This window comes from Molossus molossus, unplaced genomic scaffold (assembly GCF_014108415.1).
Source record: "Molossus molossus isolate mMolMol1 unplaced genomic scaffold, mMolMol1.p scaffold_m16_p_6, whole genome shotgun sequence".
Classification (NCBI taxonomy): domain Eukaryota; kingdom Metazoa; phylum Chordata; class Mammalia; order Chiroptera; family Molossidae; genus Molossus; species Molossus molossus.
In genome coordinates, this window is record NW_023425399.1 from 93,701,339 (window position 1) to 93,726,764 (window position 25,426).

The window sequence follows — 25,426 nt, forward strand, 5'->3', positions numbered from 1 at the left end:
AACTGCCAGATGTGGAATTGCTGGGTTATAAGACAGTTTCATTTTTAATTTTTTGAGTAACTTCATACTGTTTTAAAAGCTGTGGTGCATTTACACAACAAAATATTACTCATCTGTAAAAAAAGAAGAAGAAGAAAATATTACCCTTTGTGACAGCATGGATGGACTTGGAGAGCATTATGCTAAGTGAAATAAGCCAGTCAGAGAAAGATAACTACCATATGATTTCACTCATGTGTGGAATCTAATGAACAAAATGAACTAACAAGCAAAATAGAGTCAGACTCTGCTGTTAGCTGACAGCTGTCACGGAATTGGAGGGTGGTGGAGAGATTGAGCAACAAAGAAAAAAAGAAAACTCATGGCCATAAACAACACTGTGGTGATTGTGAGGGTAGGTGGAATGAGGGTATAGGGAAGAAAATAGTGATGGATGGAGACTTCACTTGGGGTGGTAAACATACAGTACAGTGTACAGATGATGTGTTATAGAGTTATGCACTTGAAACCTGTATAATTATGTTAACCAGTATCACCCCAATAAATTAAATAAAAAATAGGTTACTAAATAGGAGAATCAGATACCCTAGTCAAATAGACTACACAGAATGACGATACGACCCAAAAAAATATAGAAAAGTAAGTTTCTGCTTAAAGTAAATTCCAGTGTATTTCTCGTTTATCAGGAAAGTCTCATGATTTGAGGTGCCTTGGTGATGTTACCTAGAGAAACCATTCATGGAATAAATATGTCAGTTCTTTCTAAATAATGCACACAAGTATGTATCCTGACATTCTACAAAAGACTAAAAACTTTTTCTAAAGATCAGGAACAAAACAAGTATACCTGCTTTAACCATTTTTATTTAACATAGTACTAGAAGTTCTAGCCAGAGCAATATGGCAAGAAAAAGAAATGAAAGGCATCCAAATGGAAAAATAATTTTCTGTTTGTAAATATCATGATCTTATATGTAGAAAGAGCATGATTTCTAAAGATTTCAGGGACTGGTGGGAGGAGTAATTGGGGAGTTTTGTTTAATGGGTATAGAGCTTCTGTTTGGGAATATGAAGAAGTTCTGGAAATGGAAAGTGGTTATGATTACAGAATATTGTGAATGTACTTAATGCTCTAATTTGTAAAAATAAAATGGTTTTTTAAAAAAAGATTTCACAAATAAAAAGAAAAACAATTAGAACTTCTAAACAAATTTAGCAAAGTTGCAGGCTACAAAGTCAACACACAAAAATCAGTTGTAGCCCTGGCTGGTTTGGCTCAGTGGTTAGAGCACTGGCCTGTGGACCAAAGAGTCATGGGTTTGATTCCCAGTCAAGGACATGTACCTGGATTACAGGTTTGATCCCTGGCTACAATTGGGGTCATGCAGGAGGCAACTAATCAAGGTCACTCTCTCTCTTTCTCTGTCTCTCTCTGTCTCTCTCTCTCTCTCTTCCTCCCTCCTTCCCTTCCTTCCACTCTATCTAAAAAAACAAATAGAGAAATATCCTGGAGTGAGGAAGAACAACAACAAAAGTCAGTTGTGCTTCTATACAATAATAATGAACAGTAAAAGGAAATAAGAGAATGATTCCATTTATAGTAACATCAAAGGGAATTAAATACTTGGGAATAAACTTAACCAAGGAGGTGAGAACTTGTGCACTAAAAACTACAAAATGTTGTAACGTGTTTGCTTCTGTTCTTTGCCACATTTGTGTATCATTTAAGTGAAGACAGTGATTATCTGGGTCTGAAGCCTTGGGTGTAAGTTGAGAATCTCATTTTATTACATCTATTGATTTCTTTAGTCATGCCAATCCCATCCTATATATTTCAGCCTGTTCAAATACCTACCGTGAGTACCCCATCATTTGTTGAACATTGTTGGAACTTCTGAGCCTTCACCTCACCAACTCATAGAGTCTGGCCACAATCTCTATTTTGTTTTATTTACCATTTATAGTATGTGTAAAGATCAAACTGAATCACCATAAAAAAAAAAACATTTAGAACAGCATTGAATTTTGGCACAATTCAATAATTATTTATACTGTTGATTTTGAAACGCAAATAAGTAAATGATTATTTTCATAACTTTTTTTTTAGAAAGTAGTGATGGTCAAGCACAGGAGGCAGTTTCTTAATGCATGTAACTCAGCACCTCCCAAAAAATTAGATTTCTGCTAGCTTCTGAAGATAACACACACACACACACACACACACACACACACACACACACCCCACCATGGCCTCTACTCTCAAGGAACTTATACAATCATGGTGGAAAATATATGTATATGCAGTGGTTGTTAAGATCCAAAAATGTGTAGGACATATAGCTTATCTTCAGGGAAATTTATCCCTTATGACTGTGCTCTAGAAAGCTAAAGTTGTGGGAAATAAAACTTTCAGGAAGGTCAATCTAGTGTGTTTTTAGTTATTCCTGGCCATTCTAAAACCATTAAGTGTACAGGCAACCATGCAGTTTTTCTATTTTTTATTCCTTTGCTCTTTGCTTTTTCACTGATCTTCCTCTCACAAAAGAGAAATCTTGTGGAATTATTTGCAATATTTTTTGAAGATGCATAGGGTTATTTTTCAATTTCACACAGAAATATGAATAGTTACTTTGAAAAAGGTGCTGTGACCTGAGGATCACATGTAAGTCTTTCAGATTTCATGTTTATTTATTTCAATTCAAAGGCTCCAAAAAGAGCCTGCTGAGGCCAGGAGCATGCTGAGTAATCCATATGAGAACTTCACTGTGTTATTATCTGAGCCCTAGATAAACCCTGCACATGAAACATGTATCAAATAAAAGCTTCTCCTGGGATTAGAAAACCCCTTCAAAGAGACTTGATGTGAATTGGCTGGAAATTAAGCCAGGCCCTATATCCAAGATTTCTTTTTCTCTTTTAAAAAGTATCCATCAGAGTACACATCCCAGTGTTGTGAATCTAGGTCACCTGCTTGGCCTCCACAGAAACTAATCCCTTTCATTTCCTCCCAATAAACAATCTTCTCTTCTGTTTCCATCCATCTACTTCCTTTGAGACCTCCCAAGCAGAAATGCAGTGATAGAAATACTCTTCTTGAATGCATATAAACACCTCCCTGAAATTCAATCATCTGCTTATAGACCCAACCCTGAAGTGAGCTCATTTATCTTCCCAAGCAAGAGGCCAATGTACACAAAGCTTTATCAGGCAGAAATGGTGGCAACTGCCGACTATATTGTTTGCACAGAAAAGCACAATGGAGCCGCTACTGTGGAGGCATCTACCACTGTAAAATTCATTTGAAAACACTAATGTTTGACTTGAGACTATTGCTTCTTTTAGGACGTGTCTTCTACACTCTCCTTCTGCAGCAGTATTTTACCAGAAGAACTAATCAAAGACCTTTATTAAAGCCTCAAACCCATCACTAAATATACATGTTATGATTGGTCAGCCACTTGATCTTATTTGGAAGATAGAGATAATAGCACATGCCATCAATACGTACGGGTTCTGTAAGGATCAACAAAAGTGGCAAGTATCATGGTGCTTAAAAATCTAAAACAAAACAAAACCCACAATTTAAACTCTAGGCATGTTATCTTGTGATTTAAAAAAATATATTGCTTTAAATTAACCATGAAATTATATTAAAACTAAATTACTTCTGCTATTTATATTTACCCATATGGGAATGCATTTTCCCAACAAGTAAATCACAGAGGATTTGGCAGGATGTATTTTCAATAATTATCAAAATGAGGTTTTTATTTTATTAAAAAACCTTAAGGTATTCTGGAGAATTTATCCAAAATAATTTAACTCCTTTGTAGAACAAACCTATGTATTTAAATAATTTTAAAATAATTTAATTGTAAATATAAAATTAGGATAATTTTAACTACAATATGTAACTGAGAGAAAATATTAGTTAACTGTTGAGTTTTTTACTAGATGACTTTTTAAAAATCTTAAGATAATTGAATACTTTTTATGTGGCTTACCAGAACATCTGAAATGTATGATAATTAGTATTACAGTGAATATATATGCAACTCTGAACTAGTATATATCTCCAAGATATTAGTCTTTCATTCCATTTTTTTAAAGGGCAATAAAAAATATAAAGGCTTGAATAATCTATTTATAAGAACTTTGTCGAAGAATTAAATGACTTATCTTCTATGTGTGTGTGTGTGTGTGTGTGTGTGTGTGTGTGTGTAAAGTAGAAGCATTTTGAAACAATTAACTGGACACTTTCACTTGAACAAGGAGTTAATTCATGGCTGAATCAGCACTGCTACAAATCTAATGTATCAGTATACTTATCAATAACAACATTTGGTATTTGAGTGTATAATCTGCGTTTCACACTCTGATAGGCACAGAATCTACAATGTTGAAGACAGAGTTGATTTCTACCTACAAAGTGTTTAAAGTCTTGGGGGAAATACATAAATCTAAACAGGCAATTTTAAAACATAGTATTTTAATGAGTACGACATTAGAAGCATTTAAAATGTCTTTATTTAGGAAGACAGAAAAAGACACCCAGAGGAGCCTAAATTGAGTTGAGGTCAGTTCTCAAAGGAAGCAGATAGAAAACAGTGCTTAGAAGGAAGATGACGGCAAGAGGCCAAGAAAAGAGGAAGGGAGCTCCATGTGTTCTAGTATAACCCCTCCTCCTGAACCTAAACATTCAGTGAGATCTAGTATGGGTATATATGCTTGTTGGGTTTGACAAAGGTTTTGAAAACTGGTTGAATTTAGGTTCTGAGATGACTGAAGGAAAAGAAGAACACCCTTCCCCACCATGGAAATAAGAGCTGAAGAAAAGGATGCCATTAGAAAAATAAGTCCTGGAAATTCAAGGGAAGTATGAGGCAGAGTTTGGATTTTTTTTCTCATGCTGAAGAATTGAGAGTTGAATCTAGTTTATTTAGGTCGATGATGGATGAGAAACCCTTGGTGATATGAGTTACATGGCAATTAAAATCTTTCCCCTAGATATATAAGCAGATCCTAGTGGGTAGTTCATAACAACCAGAATCTCCATGCTGCTCCCAGGGAGAAGCTCCGTGTCACTGCTCTGGGAAGTCTGACCCCAAAAGCACCAATAATATGTATTCTGGAGAGTCTGCAGGGAGATTCTCCAGTGAATGGCATTGCCTGGCATTGCAGCAGGCCTTGCCAGTACATCAGACCCGTTGAGGTGGTGCAAGCTAGAGCGTGTCAAAGGTACAAGAGGAAAACACCTGGAGATTTTCACCAGCAGAGGACCTCTACTGGAAGATGCCATCGCAAACAATGGCTTCTCAGAGCCAATGCCAATAGAGAGGCTTTTGCCATGAAATAACAGTCATCTTCCAGCCAGTAGATCTGCAGTCTGAGCAAGAGGTTTCTGAAACCACAGCCAAATCAATGTCCTTCCTGCAAGCCAGAAAATGTTTCAGGACATCTTTTCAATGTTAGAGTCTTCTAATCCTTGCTTTTCAGCCCAAGAAGGTAGGGAAATCCATGGAAAACCTGATTCCACGACTCACTTTTGTCAAATAGATAGGAGAGGAAAAAAGGACTATGCCGCAGGTACTGGTACTGAATAGCTCAAGTCCTTTGTCTCTGCCTCACTTGTTGTTTTGGGGTGTGGAGAGGAAGCATCGAATGTTCTCCTCTCCTCAGCTTCTTTAGCAAGGAATGATGACGTCTCTTGTTCTAACTTTCTTGACCAGTTCACTGCAACCATGATGAATGATGAATGATCCTAAGGCCATGATCTGTGCAATGGTTTCCTCCTAGAAATGTTGTAACATAGACTGAGTGTAAAACAGATTGTCTCCTCACAGAAATGAAAAGAGGTTTTATGGTCAAGACAACCAAGGGAGTCTCAGATTACTATAGGTTCTTCACCCTCACCCAATGGACATCTCTGAAAGGGCCCCAGAGAGACTCTGAAGTACATACATACAATATGAGAACATCTGGTGACAGGTTTGGTTTATACTAAGATCACAGTTTCTGGGAAGGTGGAAAAGATGTACTTTCCCCTATGCCTCCTGCTACATACAACATAAAACCATGGGCATTATACAGGGTGGGACAAAAGTAGGTTTACAGCTGTGAGTACGAGAAAAACAAAGTTCATTGTATTATTATTTATTCATGATTGTATTACTTTCCAACTGTAAACCTACTTTTGCCCCACCCTGTATATAAAACAAGCATAAGAAGATTCTGAAAGGTGGAGAGAAAGAGGCAGACTAGCTAAGAACTTCAGGAACCAAGGAATGATATGGTGGTGAGTTCTCAGGGTTTTCTTTCTGCCTCATATTTTCCAGACTTGGAAAAGAAGAAAATGGCAGCTGGAACACACAAATTGGTGTAGACAAAACACATGCTGGACTTACATGCTAAACACCACACAACATTAATGAAATAAATCAAGGAATATCTAAATAAATTCTGAGACATGTCCTTTTCCTGGTAAAGATATTTATTCTCCCCAAAATTATGTAAAGATTTAACATAATTTTTACCAAAATCTCAGAACGTATGTGTATCTATGGGCACAATTGTTTTAAAATTTTTTATGAAAAGGGAGAACTAGAATATCAAAACAAGTTTTACAATAGAAAAGTAAAGTGGTAGGAGCCAGTTTACCTGATATCAAGATTGATTGTATACCTACAGTAATCAAGATTACATGGTACTGACAGAGGTATAGCTGCACAGATCAATGGAACAGAACAGAGAATCCAGAAATAAACTCACACAAACATGACTCACTACATTTTGACAAAGTGAAAGAACAATTCAGTGGAGGAAAGATAGCTTTTTTGACAAATCGTGTGCGAAAAAGTAAGCATTCAGGCAGGGAGGGGTACCCTTGAGCTAAGTCTCACACCTTATACAAAAAGTAATCTAAAATGGATCACAGATTTAATGTAAAATGAAAAACCATACAACTTTTAGAAGAAGCAGAAAAAAAAATTTTTTTAGGATCTAATGTTAGGCAAAAAGATCTTATACCTGACACAAGCTCAGTTTATAAAAGAAAAATTTTATATATTGGACTTCATAAAAAACAAAAACAAAAAAATGGCTTTTGCTCTATGAAATGCCTTTTAAGGGGATGAAATGAAAAGCTAGATTGGGAGGAAATATTTGCAAACCACATATCTGAAAAAGGACTAGTATTTAGCACATATAAAGAACTCTCAAAGCTCAACAATAACAATCAAACAATCTAACTAGACAGTAAACAAAAGGTATGAAGAGAAGTTTCACTGAATGTGATATATAGGTGGCCAATATACACACAGAAACGTGTTCAAATAATTAGCCTTGGGTAAGTGTAAATTAAAACCACAATAAGCTATCACTGTATACCTATCAAAATGGCTAAAGTAAAAATGGTGACAACTCTTGTTGATGAGATTGAGGAAAAGTTGAATTATTCATACATTACTGGTAGGGACATAAAATAGTATCATCATTCTGGATAACAGTTTGGTTTTTTTTTTTTTTTTTTTTTAAAAAAAAAGGAAATTGTAGATAGATAAATAGATGGATAGATACATAGATACATAGATATCCTACATTAATACATAAAGCAGCAAGTTTGTTCCTGGGCAGTTATTGCAGAGAAATGAATTTATGATCATACAAAAATACACTAAAAAATGTTTCCAAAGTGTTTATAGTAGCTTTATTCATAATAGCCAAAAATTGGCATTATACCAAATATTCTTAAATGGGTGAATGGTTATGCAACCTGTGATACAACCATGTCATGGAATATGACTCAACAATAAAAGGAATGGAGTGCTGAAACATGCAATCATCTAGAAGAATCCCATAGCATTATGCTAATTGAACAAGCAAATTTCAAAAAGTATATGCTATATGATTCCATTTATATAATAGTCTTTTTTTTTTTTTTAATTCCAAAAGCCCCTCAAAACCTTAGCACACTAGGCACAGAAGGCTGCTTGCTTTATGTAATACTGGGTATCTAAACAAAACCTAAAGGGACTGTTAAATACTAAAACCATTTCCTCTGAGATTAGATACAAGATAAGAATACTCATTATAAATATTTTTAATCACTTTATACTGGTGGTTCAACCTGTTTAGTTAGGCAAGAATATGACTGATGTGAATAAACTTAATAAAAGTAAAAATATTAATTCATGAAAAATATCTTTCAAGTATGTAGAAAGTTTCAAAGATTCTATACATAAATTAGTAAATTGAATATAGTAATTTTCTGAGAACAAAGTCAACATAGAGAAAAAAAAGTTTTACTATATATGAGCAACAAATAGGTAAGAAATGACACTATTTAATGGTATTAAATATCATAACATCAATATCAAATCTCAAAGAATGAATCTCAAAAATTTCAAAAATTCGCAAGATTTCTCCTTAGAAAGCTGTAAGACTTTATGAGAAAAATTTAAAATGATATAAATAAGTGAAAGTGTATGCCATGTTTATGGATTAGAAGATTTAATATTCTAATTATTTTAATTTTCCCCTAATTGATCTATAAATACATTCCAAACAAATTTGGGGGAACGGTGGAGATTCACCAACTAATTCTAAATTAATATGGAAATGCAGAGACCAAAGCAGTTGAGACAATCTAAGAACAATAAGCTCTACCATATATCAAGATTTACTGTTAATCTGCAGCAATGAAAACAGTTTGATATTGGCGCTTGGATAGAAAAATAAATTGACACAATAGGGAACCCACTCTAATGAACACTTTTTAATTTATTTTTATTTTTTAAATTTATCTTTATTGTTGAAAGTATTACAGATATTCTTCCTTTTTTAGATGATAAAATTGGCATTTCAGAGAAGTAGGAAAAAAGAAAATATTTCAAGAAAGAGGGCTGTCAATCAGGTATAAATATTAAAAATAATGGAACTTGACTACTACCTTATAATAGAGAGTAAAATAAATTCTCCTTGGGTTTTAAATATAAACATACAAAGTAAAACAACGCTTCTAGGAAATACTGTAGAAGAATACCTTCATTGCTTAGAGTGGTAAGACCTCTTAAATACTTATATAAACATACTAAGTATAAAGTAAAAGATTGACACGTTGGAAAACATTTATTAAGGTTGAGACTACCTTAAAACAATAAAAAGGACTCATCAAAGTCACTCTTAAGAGAAGGAAAAACAAGCCACTGTGTGGAATAAAGTATATATAGTAATGCAAGCCTCATATCTAGAATATGTAAAGAATTTTTATAAATCAATTAGAAAGCGGCAACCTTTTCCAATGAAAAGTGGGCAAGAGTTTGAGGGTTTTTTAAGTTATACATAAATTACTATAATGTACTGAGCATTGAAGCTGTGCTGGCATGGTAAAAATATTTTTACATTCATTATGTCATTTAATTATCATAATAACCTTATGAATAAACTATCTCCACCTCCATTTACAGGTGAGAAATGAAAGGTTGGAAAAGTTATATTATTTGCTCAATTTCACACAACTTGTAAAACGCACACTATTGTAGGAATAGTATCACTCACTTTTTATCTGATATTTATGACATCTGTATTTGGCTTCTAATATGTTTCTAAAAATAATACTAGGTACTAGGGATATAAAGGTCAGGTATGTGGCCCTTTTCCATAAATGAGGGCACAAATGATATAATAAAGCCCACTTGGAATTGGAGGATGGTGACTAGATAGATTTCACGGACACCTTGCAAATAAACCTAGCATACTCATACAATAGATTATTTTTGCTATGAAATTTAGAAAATTACAACACCCTACAACATAGATGAAGCTTAGAAATATAACGTTGAGTGAAAGAAGCTAGACCTAAAAGAACATAAGTTGTTTTCATTTATATAAAATTCAAGAATGCTTATGTGACTAAGTTAGATTTATTGGAAAATACTTTCTTAACCACTTGGATATTTACTTTGTGATAAATCATTGTTTGATACACTTTTCTGTATTTGTATTATACTTTTACTATTTAAATTTTTTTAAAGGGGAATGTTCTCAATTACTCAATTAGTTTTTTAAAAAGGAGAAACTACTCACTTCTAGTTCTCTAATGGTTCATATTTTATGATAACACAATATTTGCACAAAATTAACCCATAACTAATTTTTCCAATGATTTCTATTTCTTCTACACTGTATCAGTTTTTACCTCACATTATGACAACTTCTTAGATATTCAGTTCATATTCAGTAAATTCCGACAATGCTAATGAATATGGTTTATAGGCATAGAAAACAGAATGATACCAAAGGACCCTCCTGCCCAAAATATCTTTCTCATTGGGCTGGCATGATGCCTCCAATTCCATTCCTTCTGCTTGATTCTCCTAGCTAAGATAAGCCATTTTATTTTCAGGAACTCCCTATTAAAATGCAATAAAACTACAGGAGAGGTAAAATATTAAGCTATTATCAAGCACAAACACCTTAGGCTGAGATTACTTTTGCACAAAATTAGCTGTCATGAGAGAAACAGAAAGCAGAGCCCGAGGGGATGATCAGCAGAGATGATAAAGGCAGAATGGAGCCAGAGGGAAAACATTGCTGACAACTATGGATCAGAGACAGGAGAGCACCAGGTGAACAAAGGGGCTGCAGGAGACCTGAGGGCACCTGAGGACCAGAAAGGACCCCAGGCTTTGGCACCAGCCTGCTGAAGAGCAATGTATGCATGGGAGGAAAGGGTTCACGCTCCCTTCTTCTCAAAACTGATAAAATGAAGTTGTTTTGTGCCCCAAGCTTGCTGAGCATGCTGTTTTAACAACTAAACCCAATGTGTACAACTACAAATCAGGGCTGCAGAAATGAAACTTTCTCTATGAATGGAGAAAAAAGGGGAGTATTTTTAGGGCAATGGGCTGGAGTAGTGTTTCACATTTTTCCTGTACCCACAAATTCCCTGGGTATCTTGATAACATGCACAGTCTGTTTCAGTAGGTTCTGTTTCAGTTGGGATTTTGTATTTCTAAGAAGTTACCAGGTCATGTAAAGGATGAACACATGCTATGTGAATGTACAGAAAAATTTTCCATTAGGCAGACCTTACCCCCTGGATTCTTTTTTTTTCTTCTTTTTTTGGTGCGTGCCCCTAGTGGGAATCAAACCCGGGACTCTTTGGTCTGCAGGCCAACGCTCCAACTGCTGAGCCAAACTGGCCAGGGCCCCCCTGGATTTTAAGAGAATGGCAAGGACTAGCTGCTAGAGTTAATAGATAACCGGCATTGTATAGATAACCATTGCTTTGTGTACACTGAAACTGCTTGCTCTCTAGGCATAATGGCTAACTGCAAATATCTGCTTCTGTATGTGCTTGCTTGCTCGCAAACCCTTAGCCCAAATTCCTTAACAGGGGCTAAGACAACTATATAAGCAACCCTCCCCCTGAGCTCGGGGCTGCTCTCTCCTCTGTGTAGGATGGGACCATCACTCCGCGGCTAATAAAGCTCTCTTAATTTGAACCCAGTTCAGAGTCTGAATCTGGTCTGTCTCGGTGGTCTACAACATCATATCCTTACTACCTATGGCAGCAGTACTGTGCAACCGTCATCTGATATGGACCACATATAAATTTTTTGATAACCACATTAAAGCAGCAAACAAAAATGGAAAAATTAATTTGAATATATGTTATTTAGCTAAATTTATCTAAAATATCATTTGAATGTGTAGCAACTGAGAAAAATATTAATGTGATATCTGACATTATTTTTTCTTGTATTAAGTTTGTGAAAGCCACTGGGTTTTTGTGACAGTCACCTGTCAAATGGCACAGCCTCATGTGGCTCAGGGCTGCTGTATTGGCCAGGACAGATCTAGACAGAGGGTTGATTATTGCAATCATTGCACTTATCTCCATAGACTCAAAATACAAATATGGAATCTTTTTTTCACAGCTATCAGTGGCCTTCTTGATTGAAGAAGACGGAAAATGAACTCAAAATATAAATTAATGACATACCTAATTATATTGCAACCTCCTAATACAATTCTGGTAATATTTCATAGTCTATTTCCTATACTAGTCAAGGCTCTCAAGGGAAACAGAACCAATATTTAATAAAATATTAATTATATATTTAAATTGCATTACATTTAGATTGATTGACTGGTTGATTATAAGAAATTGGCTTACACAATTATGGAAGCTGAGAAGTTCCAAGAGCTGCAGTTGGCAAGCTAGAGACCCAGGAGAGATGGTAAAATTTACAGTCCAAGAGCAGGAGAGGACCCAGGTCCCAGCTTAATCAATCAGGCAGGCAAAGTTCCCTCTTACTCAGCCTTTTTATTCCATTCAGGGCAATTTGCCTCACTCAGTCTACTATCAAATGTTAATCTGATTCAGAAACACCCTCACAGACATACCCAGAATAATATTTGACCAAAAGTCTGGGCTCCCCATGGCTCAATCAAGTTGACACATAAAATTAACCATCACACTTCCCTGTGAAGTTTTCCTCCACTTGCCCAGTGAGCAACATTATCCCCTTCCTATATTTCTGCTCTATATTCCTATAGCTCTATTAACGTGAAAGGGTTAGTAATGTTTCAAAGGGTAAAGGTAAAAGCTTGCAAAAGGCAGAAACTGAAAAATGCATGGTGCTTGCATGACCTTTGTTCAGCCTTATGTTGAGTATGGATTATTGGATTACCTGCAAGATAATGAATCACGCAGCAGATACAGGATGTAATACCAGACCAGTCCATCTACAAAGTGGACAATGGGCCAGGCAGAGTACCTCAGCAGGAACTGCCAGAAGCTAGAAGCAGAGTATATAATCTACACCCAACTGTTATTTGAGGATGACCCATTTTCGGGCTCCGCCTGCCTGCACCCAGGCACATGCAATGCTCTACAATGTCCTTGTGTTGTTGATGTGTTCTCCCACTGGCTCAGACCTGTTATAAAGCACTGTAACCTCCTTCTTCTTCCTCTCCTCCTCTGTCTTCCTCGCCTCCTTCTCCTCCTCCTCTTCCTCCTCCTCCTCCTCCTCCTCCTCCTCCTCCTCCTCCTTCTTCTTCTTCTTCTTCTTCTTCTTCTTCTTCTTCATCTTCTTCTTCATCTTCTGTCTCAGCTATTTGAAAGCATGGAGCATGCTGTATTTATCTTTGTGCATTTTCTAGCATTCAGACAGGCACATAATAGGTGGTCAATAAATGTGGTTTCCCTTCTCTGTGTCTGAAACTCTGCTCTATTCTTTTTGATGGGCTAGTTTATTTAAGTCACATAACACACTGCATGTATATCAATATATCCAATTTAAGTATGTAAAAAAGGGAGAGTTATTAGACTTAATGAAGCTCACAAAACCAGTAAGAGGTGGTTGAGAGACTCAACTAGGTCTGTTACATACCAAAAGCTGTTCTTTTTATTCCTACACTGGTTGTTTTTTTAGGTTAATCAAATTATTTTGAAGGTTAGGTGCTGTTTCCTAATTGAACTGAGTGAATACATAACTCCCAAATCTGGGCAACATTTAAATACTTAGATATAAATAACAGAGAGCTGACTCTTTCATGAGACCACATTTAGTAAGACAGGAAAAGCAATGTAGCAGACAATTCTTACGTTTGTAGACACCTAGCATCTTTTAAGCCCTACAGCCCATGACTGACACAGAGGAAGCCACACCCTTTGCTACAAGGTTATAGGCATGAGACCTAAGATTTGCCAAGAAGATATATTTAATTAAATTCTTGACTCCAGCCCTGGCCGGTTTGGCTCAGTGGTTAGAGCGCCCGCCTGCAGTCCTGAGAGACCCGGGTTCGGTTCCCGCTAAGGGCATGTACCTCTGTTGCAGTTTGTCCCCAGCCCTGGTCGGTTGTGCAGGTGGCAGCCACTCGATGTGTCCCTTTCACATCGATGTTTCTCTCTCTCTCTCTCTGTTCCTCTCTCTCCCTCCCACTCTACCTGAACAAAAAATGGAAAAATGTCCTCGGGGGAGGATTAAAAAAAAAAAAAAAATTCTTGACTCCAAAGTGAACAAAGGAGGATCCCTGTGCCATGGAATTGGAATTCCTGGGAGGATGAGAAACACCATTCCCAGTGGCAGCAATGACAGCTTCATTGCTTGATCAGTGCAAATGGAGTTTAATTTTGACCTGGTTCAGCATTCTAGCCTCAGAATTCACTTCTCTCTATGCATATGTGAACAATGGATGCGTAAGTTCTTTCCAGTTCTCGGCACCTTCAAATCATCCTGGAGAAGTGACTGCCCACGTCTCTTTAAAGAGGACATGAAATTGGCCACCTACTAGCCCGGCTCTTTGAATGAGAAGAATGGTACCCAGTCCTAGCACTGCCGGTCCCTCCTTCTTACAGGCTTTATGCCATGCAAGATTCAGTTTTCTCTTTTCTTGTCCACAGCAGCAGTTCTCATTTACAGTCTAGGAGCCATCTTCAAACATCTGGTCTCCATTTACCTTTCCACCACTCAGTGGGAACAGCCTGGTGTTTCAGAGCTATGCAGTAGAGCAGAAGTCAAGGGCACACAGCTGCCGATTGATTTTATAGTACATAATTTACGCTTCAGTTTTTCTCTCCTTTCTCAGGCATGAAATGTAGAAGACATCTGCTTCATATGGAGGCTGTGTGACTGGCACCCGTCTCCCTCTACTTGGTTAGGTGCTATTAGCAGGTACGTCCAGATGTGTGTCTCTTTTGCCTGTGCCTTCTCCTCCCTTCTCTCTTATGTTCAATGTTATGATTGAACTTTGGAAAAAAGGAATGTTTGAGAAACAAAAAACAAAACAAAACAAAAAAACAAAACTAAAGTTATTACCCATCCAAACTTTCACTTTGTTCCACACTTCTATGCCAGAGAGAGAGTTTGTGCTGTTTATCTTGTATCCCATTTACTCATTCAAAAAATATTTTGGCCCTGGCTGGGTAGTTTAGTTGGTTGAAGCATTGTCTTGTACACCAAAGGGTTGCGGATTTGATCCCCCATTGAAGTGCCTATGTTTCTCTCTCTCTCTCCCTCTCCCTTCCTCTCTTTCTAAAATTGGTGAAAATATATCCTTGGGTGAGGATTAAAAAAAATGCCGACACTAATAATCATACAAGTTATATATAGTACAACTCCAGAGGGTCCCATTCTTTAAACTTCAATGTGAAAGAAACTATGTGGAGTTGTGAAAAGCACAGCTCTTGGCTGTGAGCAAGGGACAAGGCATGTAATGTACTCACGTGCAAGTGTGCAGCCCCATACACTGTCAGGGAGGGAAGAACTGAGATATCCGTGAGGCGAAAGAGGGTGTTTCCATTGGAGAAATGGAGTCAAGCAGTCCAACTGGGAAAATTAAGGAGGAATTCCCAAAACAGAGATGGCCCAGGTGATTATAAAGTGATTTAGGAGTAGAAATTGGATAAGGCACAGTACTTATGTCTTGGGGACACTGGGGACTTTTTATCAAGAGACTTAAAGGTTTTAATTTCATGGCTCTCAATCTTTTGAGAAGTTAAGATTGGCAAAAGAAGGTGACAAAAGAGTGTGTAATGCTGATAAATGGTTAAAACACTAGGATTCCTCGACTTCTCACTTCTCTTTTAGGATGAGAATTGTATTGAGAATCAAAAGATAAAACTGATGTTTTGAAGAGAGAATGGAATCCTAAGATATGTAATTAGATTTGAAAGGAGTATGTAGTGACTCCAACATACCCTTTTTCAGATTAATTATGTCCTTCCACAAAATGTGTGAATGGCATTTTGATCCACCACTGTGCAAGATGAGCTGCGGATTTCAGACGAGGGTTTGACCTGCAGTCTCAGTCGATAAGACGGCGAAGTATAAGCTGGGATCAAATATTATCAGAGGGATTAGTAAATGTTTGAATCACTCCATCCAAAATGATAAATAGGAGATTATGTTAGTCCATTGGAAGTTTTCTAGTAGTTCACTATAGACCCTGTCACTTGCCGCAATGTGTTCTTTGTTCTTATTCATGGTTTTCATGAAGGTACAGAAGGACACATGTTTGGGTGGGAAGGTGGTTAAAAATAGAGAATGAGAGTGAAGAGTTTAAATGATGTTAATATATGTGTACGAGGTCTTTGATGGGTTGAAAATGGCCTGTTTATAAAACGACAACACTCACTGGAGATTGATGTGATTTTCTGAGACTCCTTTTTTCTCCCTTCAATGCTTGGGGACATAATGAGATTTAAATTCAAACTATTAGTTATAAAATATCTGAAAATGTTTCTATTAATAAGGACCCCATCTCTGGTGAAGGAGCTCAGTTGATTAGAGCATCATCTAGAGAAAGCAAGGTTGTGGGTTTGTTCCCTGGTCAGGACACATATAAGAATCAACTAATGAATGCATAAATAAGTGGAACAACAAGTTGATATTTCTCTCTCTCTCTCCCTCTCTCCTCCTTCTTCCCTCTTTAAAATCAATCAATCAATAAAAAAAAAAAAAAATAAGTATCTCAATGTGAGTTGACAAAGTAAGGTATTCTCAAAAACTGGGCAAACCCTCCTGGGCTGTAGCAGGTTGGGATCAGGAAGGTGGGGATGTCTGCATTTATTTAGAAGCAGGAGTTGAGAACCCACCATATTCTCTACTAGTCAGGCTGTAAGTGAAATATTTCATTCATTGTAGTGAGACACCACTCTGGGTGATATATTGATAGGCGGCGATGTACACAGGGAGGGACAAGAGCAATATCTGGATTTGAGGCCTTGCTGTGGAGGAGGAGATTAAGAAGGAATGGAAGATGTTCTGCCTGGAGAGAAGAAGGGTCATGGAAGTGGATGTTTAATATCTTCATATGTTTGAAGTGCTTCCATGTGGACAAAAGTCAGAAATTTTTCTGTGTGGCAGTAAGGGAGGGGGAGGATGACAAGCAAATAATTGAAGTGTTTAATTAAAGGACAAGGAAAAATATTTTAGCGCAATATAAGTTTTATATATATATATATATATATTTATATATATACTTATATATATTTATATATGCACAGAACTGCCAAAAGCTAGGATGGGTTTTCTTGAAAGTGGTAGAGGCAAACTTGGGTTGTAGTTAAAGGGATTTAGTGAAGAGGATTCAGTCATAACATGGGAGGTTAAATATCTTTTTTTTTTTTAATTGATTTTTTAGAGAGAGGAAGGGAGAGCGAGAAATATCAATGTGAGATGTACATTGATTGGCTACCTCCTACACGCCCCCTACTGGGGGAGATCGAGCCTGCAACCCAGGAATATGCCCTGACCAGGAATCAAAGCGGGACCTGTCAGTCCATGGGACAATGCTCAGTCCACTGAGCCACACTGGCCGGGCTATATAGGATATCTTTCAGGATTTCTTCCATATTTCTAAGGAGGAATTATGGACATGAAGATGGAAGATAATTATAAAGAGAATCAAAAATATAAATTGAATGACAAGTAGCATTTATTCTTTAAGTGTATTTAGGATTTTATCTGAAGTCTTAAAAATTTATTTTCACATTATAAAACTTTATTTGCTTTGTTTCCTCTTTATGTTACATCCTGTCATGGTGCTTATTCTTTCCTAACTTTTATCTATGGACCACTCATTAGTTAAGGGCCATTCATCAGTTAACATAGAATTGAGTATTTTTAAAAAGTTCTCTTTTTGGTCTTGCAAAGTTAAGAAAATTAAGATTCCCTCCTTCTCTGCTGCAGTGCATGTACAATAACATTGATATTTCACAACTTCAGGAGGTAGAAACAATTCAAAAGACATTCCTCCGCATCAAAGGCGATTTTTTGAAAATATCAACTGTTACTGATTCAGTGTCACCTTTGGCCTGAAGGTGAATCTCTTCAAGGGGCAGATGATAAAAAGAATCAACTTCACCCTCCAGCTAAGCCCCGGAGGAACTAGTGCATTACCAAGCCAGTGAAGGAGGGAGTAATCTGAGCCATTTTATTTCTTTACTTGGGGTAAAACTTACGATCCATGATAATATTTATGGTGGGCAGAATAAAGCCGCCATCAAACTATATGACTTAATTCCCAGAACCTACCAATATAGTACATCACCTGGCAAAGAAGAGTTGCAGATGAATTTAACAGTGCTAATCAGCTGACTTCAGAGTAGACAGAGCATCCTGAATCATCCAGGTGCGCCCATAACTATAAATGTCTTTAAAGAGGAAGTGTGAGGCCCAATAGGAGCGTCAGAGAAAGATGTGACTGAGGAAGCAGAGGTGGAGAGATGCTATGCTGCTGGCTTTGCGGATGCAGGAGGAGAGCCACCAGCCAAGATATGGAGGCAGTCTTTAGGAGCTGAAAAAGCCAAGGAGACAGATACTCTCTTAGAGCTTCCAGAAGAAAATGCATCTCTGCTGATGCCAGGATCTTAGCCCAGTAAGACATGTGTCTGAACTCTGACCTCCAGAGATACATCTGCAAATACATTTGTATTGTTTTAACCCATTATGTGTTCTTGTTTGTTTGTTTTTTGTAAATTTTTTTATGGCAGAAATAGGAAACTAGTAAAATCTCCATTCATAACTTTCTTTTGCTTTATTTGGGAAACAAAGGAACATGGCTAAACTAGAAAACAAGTAGGATTTCACTTCAATACAGTTTTAAATAAGTGTTGCTATTGTTAACTTTCTTCTCTTACTTGCATATATGTAACATATCTTTTTGATTGAAAACACAAAGGACCTTGGTGTGCCTTGTTTAAGGACAATAATCAGAGTTGACTTTTTTTATTCCTTCAGAAGGAAGCCTTTTATATAAAGGACAAGTCTCATACAGGTATTTTTTCCCTTAGCAAAAATTTACTGAATCAAAGTGAACTTCCTATGTGCTCATGGCATCTACTTCTTGACTTCCATTTAGTTGACCCTGGTGCCAACATCTTTAATAATTTGAGAGGAAAGAAACTACAATTCTTTGAGGGACTCTTCTGCTCACCCAACTAGTAAAATGATGACTTGAGGTTGAAGCCTTTGTCTTTCTGACTCTAGAATTCTAATCCTGTCCATTCTATTGTTCTTAATCCTCCCTACCCCCACCCCTTAGTGATATGTACACAAACACATAGTAATGTTGTCTTCATGGACTTACCAACATTTGGAAGAATGGTCATTATGATCTAGAATAGTTTGTCTCCCCTTTCACAATCACTTTTAGATCTTTTCAAGGAAAAGAGCCATACTTATTGCAGTATTTGTGATTTCATAACCATTCAGCATGTGTGAAACTGTGCTTCTCTTCTTATTACATTTCTATCATTTTTTAAAAATATGTCTTTGATGGCCTGGCTGGTGTGGCTCAGTGGATTGCGCATGTCAACATTTTTATCTCTCCCTTCCTTTCTCTCTAAAAAATCAATAAAAACGTATTTTAAGAAAATATCTCATTGATGAAGTGTTTAAGTGTTGAGACCCTACCCCATTATTTCCATAAGCTCATTTATTTTCTTATTAGTGTAATATTACATAGTGCATTGATTCTTTTAGAAATGTGTGTTGTGTTTAGCAGAACTGAGTATATGTCAAGTGGTAACAGAAATACAGGACCTCCCTACCTCATGCTTGGTTGCTGCTGTAAACTTACATACTATGAAAGTGCTTTGAAATTTTAGCATTACAACCTTTTGGTAATAGCCCATCTTATTCTCTGAGGTTTGCTAGTATTTTTAATTGCCATTATTTGTGGTAGATATCATAATGTACTCGCCCAATACCTCTTCTATGTGTATTATTGTATGTTTTCTATTGCAATGAAATAAATCACTACACACTTAGCAGCTTAAAACAATGCTGTTATAGACTGAATCGTGTTCCTTCAAAGTTCATAATGTTGAAGTCCCAACTGCCAATGTAACTGTATTTGGAGACAGGGCTTTTGAGGAGGTAATTAAAGTTACATGAGATCATAAGGGTGGAGACCTAATCCCAAGGACTGGTGTCCTTAAAAGAAGAGGAGGAGATCCCAGAGCGCTCTCTTTCTGCACACACACAGAGGAAAGGCCATATGAGGACACAGAGAGAAGGCAGCCATCAGTAAGCCAGGAAGCGTGGCCTCATCAGATATAAACCCTGCTTCCACTGCGATCTTGGATTTCCAGCAACCAGACCCTGAGAGAATAAATGTTGTTTAAGCCATCCTGTTACAGTAACCCAAACAGACTACCAGAAATACCCATTTATTAATTTAGTTTCTGTTGGTTACAAGTCTGAGTATGGCACATTGAGTTCTCTTATCATAGTCTCACAAGGCTGAAATCAAGGGGTAAGCAGGGTTGTGTTCTTATCTGCAACTTTGGATCCACTTCCAAGATCATTCAGGTCATTGGCAGAATTTAGTTTCTTGCAAATATAGGACTGTAGTTTCTGTTTCCTTGCTAGCTGTTGTCTAGAGGTCACTTTTAGCTCCTAGAGGTAACCCTCATAGCCTACTACATGGCAACTTACTCTTTCAAAGCCAACAAGATAATCTTTGACCTCTAGACTCCCTTGTAAGTGTTCATCTGATAAAGTCATTCCCATCAAGATAATAATCTCCCTTTTGATTAACATAAATTCAACTGATTAGAAACCTTAATTACATCTAGAAAATCCCTTCTACCTTTGCCACATAATGTAGAATTTCATGGGAGTGACCTTCCATCACTTTTCTATTAATTAAAAGCAAGTTACAGGTCCCTCCCACACTCAAGGGGAGATTACATATGGACATAAATCACTGGATGTCATGTTAGAACTCTGCTTACCCTAAGAGAAACTCAATTTTGTTCAGAGAGCAGAGTTATAGTATTTATCAGCCCCCTCCCCCTTAGTACTCTGGCAGATAGAGAACACAATATAACTCTCTTATGGCAAGTTCTTAGATGAGGCTTCCAGTAAGCCATTTCAAAAGGGGAAGACTTGCCCTGGCCTAGTGGTTCATTTGGCTGGAATGTCATCCCATGCACCAAAAGGTTTCGGGTTTGATTCCTGGTCAGGGCACACACGGGAAGCAACTAATCAATGTTTCTCTCACTCTCCCTTTCTCTCTCTAAACATATTCTCAGGTGAGCATTAAAAGAGGTGACAGGAGACGTCTTGCATCTCTGTTTTGTCCTTTGCTGTTGACCTTTCTATTTTCTGTCTTGAATGTAGATGTAATGTTTAGGTTTTCAGGAGCTACATTTTGTCCAAAAGCCTTATAATGGCAAACAGAGAAAGCTGGAATAGAAGTCATAAAAATATTGGACCCATAGGCTTCTCTTCACTGTCATAATTTCTGGGTTACATGCCACCAGACATCTTGATATATGAGAACAGTTCTTTTATGGTCACAGGCTATTTTATAAGTCTCTATTACTCATAACTAAATAAACTATAACTGGCCACACAATCAAGAGTAGCCTCCCTCTGCTACAGACTCAGAAATGTTACTATCAGCACCCACCCTCCCACCACAGTTAATTTCAAATAGTACAAAGAATATATTTTAAGTTTTCTTGTGTACTTTCCAAGGCTCTAGAGAAATAAAAAATTCCTCCGTTTTACTAAATATTGACTATTCCTTCCATGGGAGGGAGCAAACACGATGTGTGGTACGTAAAAGAAAGTAGAGAAAAATAAAAAAGTAGGGATAATGACATAGAATTATTAAATTATAGAGTTTCACTAGTCCTCAACTCTTTACCACCAATGCTTGAGATAATTCTAGCTCATTGTATTCAATCTGTTTTCAAAGCCTGCTATGATTAACTCTTCATGAGCAAAGCTAGGGGATGTAAAATTAGACGATAAAGACAGGATTTGCAAGTTAATTTACAAAAATGGGACAAAAACTGTCTAATAAATAATAACAAAGTCTTGGTGTTTTCTATTTCTATATATATAAGCAATTGTGTACAAATCGTATATTTTAGATATCAACAATCAATATTTTGGCATCTCTGAGATTAGAAGAGCACCTTTTGGAGACTGCAAGACAATTGTCCGAGTGACCTAATGGTGAGGGAGCACTCGGAGGATAACATCCACTTTCCATTGTGAGCCTTCGCTCCACTCCTCTGACAAGTCCCCGGTTGGCAGGCATGGCATTGCCCTACTTTGTGGCAATGACAGAGGATAAAACAGTGTTGTGTTACTTCAGAAGTCAAAGTCTGATTCTGGGAAAATGGTTTTAAATGACATAGATTTTAAATCTTTCTTAATCTCCCCATGAAAAAATCCTCTAGGACAAAGCCACAACCTGAATGACAGAGAATCCTATATATCCCCCAAACATGAACAGCTAGAGACATATTGCTGCACAAGTCCTACACGGGTCGGCCTCTGTGCCAGAGGAAACAGGTGAGCAACATGCGGTCTGAGGGACCCGAACACTCCACTATAACAGACCGTAAGTCAGAAAGCCAACTGAAGGATGGCCGCTGAGCCTCAGGGGTTTGCACGTGTCAACAGTGAAGAGGGCAAGGAAGCCTCAATAAGTGCGCAATAGCTGCTCCTCAAACATTTCCAGAACTAAGCAGCTCTGTTCCACGAACAAGTTCCACACTAGGAAGAAACTTTGGGGAGAAAAACTGTATTGCGCATGACAGGCTTAGTAGAGACAAAGGAAAAGAAGGTGTAGAGTAGGTAAAAGTGGGGCAAGAGAACACACACAGAAGCCCCAGAGAATAAGCCTAGAACAGAAAGTTTGGGCTTTCGAGCTGTAAAGTTAGAAAAAATGATCCTCGATAGTGCTTCTTTCTAAAATTCCAGGAAAACAATTTTCATGTAAAAATCTATAGAAGAATTAAAGTTAATTTCTATGCAAATGTAAATTGAATTAAAAAAAGCATAAGGAGAAAATAACATCCCTGTATACACAAGCAGTATGCTAGAAAGACAGCCCATGTCAGCATTTGAAAATGTTACTATTTTTAAATGAGTTAAAATGCACTAAGAAAATAATACAAAATATTAAAGAAGTTAGAATTATTAGAACTCAGAAGTAACATGACAGAACTTAGGAAAGAACAAATTATGTCAGAAATATAAAGTTAGAGAAGAAAGAATACAGAGTAAATGAATGCAATATCTTAAGGATAGTGGAAAATATCCTTATTTTTTTTAAAGGAAAAGAAAATTAAAATAAGAATGATTCAAGAAAGGTACAAATATATAAGAAGGAATAAAAGTTCCAAAATATTAATAATGGTAGTCTCCAAAAAAGGAGAGCAAAGCACAAGAAGAGAGAAAATAGTAAAAACTATAATTCAAGATGATCTCCTGAAATTAAAAAAAAAAGTATTGGAAATTACATAGTAAAAACGTAGGTGTGTACCTTAAATAATCAACACAGAATCACCATCCCTAAGACGAAGCCTCATAAAATCATTGGACTTTGTAGAAAAACAAAATACTCTTGGGGCATCCAGACAAAAAAAAAAGTATAAATAATATAAAAAAATTACATTGTTTTCATTTATTTCATTTGGGAAAAAAAAAAGAGTAATTTTATGTACTTAAGAAGAGAAAATGTAAACCAAGAACTTATCTCCTGAAAACTAACTTTCAAGTATAAAAGCAATAGACAGACTATCATCAGCATGCAAAACTTTAGGAATACTGTTTGATAAGCTTTATCTTTAAAATATACTAAAGAAGGAACTACAGATGACCCAGACAACTGCAGAGACATTGACATACATGGTGATAAGCATTACTTCTATATTATATTTACATGTAGAATTAACAGCATGGGGGTAGACTATGCAATGGCTATATGCTCTGATGATAGAGATATACTACAACTGTAAAAAGATATATATATATAAATATATATATATAAATATATATGTATATATGAAGAAAATAGGGCCAATATTTGCAAAATTTTATTTTGAACTTCTAGTAACTGTATTTTCCAGCTCTGTCCACTGACAAAGTCTAGGAACACTGATCACCCGGTAGTAATGACTATTTCTGGAACACAGTTGTGGTCTTGTATTAAAATAAACCAGGGCTCCTTAGAGAAATGGCTGTGCCATTTCTGTGGCAGGAAATCAGCACCAGAATGCTAGAACATCTTGTCATATCAGATAAGAAGAAAGATATCAGTGACACTAGAAATGTGTTCAAAGGACTTAGGAGACACCTTGAAAAGACTGCCACTGGCAAAGGATGGTCCAATATGAACAACACTAAGAACAACGGCTGCAATGAAATAAAACCCATCAAATATGTTTGAATCTATAAATTAACAATGATATAAAAATATAATTAGTCCATTTTAGAGAATGCTAGAGATTCAACTCAATACTTTGAAAACTAGTAAATAAAGGGGAAGACTCAACAAATATTTTCCCATGCTTACACACACTGGGTAAGCAGATAGCATTTGACAGGATATTTCACATTTAAAACATTGCAAATAATAAGTAAAGTAGAAACGATGGAGTTAAAGTATCACCATTTTGAAACCCTTACTGAATTAAGGATCTAATATTTTAGTGCCAATGGCTGTTAACAGCACATAGGGAGACAACCAGATATGTGCATTTGGATCAAGGATACATACCATGTATGAAGTTGTCCTCCCACAAAATACCAAACCTGAATCTGATCAAACCTGTAGATCCAACTACAAATTTTAGGAAGTTCAGAGTGGGGAGTAATGCATGAAACTATGCAATAGATAGCATCAGAGGACAATTATATGTGTTTTTTTGTTTTTTGTGTTTTTTTTGAGTTAAAGCCAAATTTATTTTCAAGAATATTTTTTAAATTAATTAATTTATTTTTTACAGATGGTTTTCCTTTTACCCCCACTGATTCCCCCTCTCCCTCCCTCCCCGCCCTGTCCCCAGCTTTGTTGACCGTGTCCATTGTTCATGCACACATGCATATAAGGTCTGTGGTTTATCTCCCCTGCCACACCCTCTTCTGGGGATGGTCAGTCTATACCCCACTTCCACGTGTCTGGGACTACCCCATTCCTCAGACTGAAATGTTCATTATATTCTACAAATAAGTGAGATCATATGATACTTGTCTTTCTCTGTTTGGCTTGTTTTGCTTAGGATAATACTTTCCAGGTCCAAGGAGAAGAGATCTTTCTTTCTTACAGCTGCATAGTACTCCATTGTGTACATGTACCAATTTTTTTATCTATTCGTCTACTGATGGACATTTGGGCTGTTTCCAGATCTTAGCTATTGGAAATAGTGCTGCTATGAACATGGGAGTACATATATATTTTTTGATTGGTGTTTCAATCTTCTTAGGGTATATTCCTAGAAGTGGGATCACTGGTTCAAATGGCAGTTCGATTTTTAATTTTTTGAGGTAACACCATATTGTTTTCCATAGTGGCTGCACCAGTCTGCATTCCCACCAGCAGTGTACTAGGGTCCCCTTTTCTCCACACCCTCGCCAACACTGTTGATGGCGGCCATTCTGACAGGTGT

General features: G+C 36.8%; 1 protein-coding gene across 1 annotated transcript in view; it reads right to left on the bottom strand.

Annotated features, from left to right (window-relative positions):
- The window catches only part of RIT2 (Ras like without CAAX 2), a 316,712-nt gene that overhangs the window by 181,421 nt on the left and 109,865 nt on the right, over window positions 1–25,426 (bottom strand). The gene's annotated exons all lie outside the window — the stretch shown is intronic.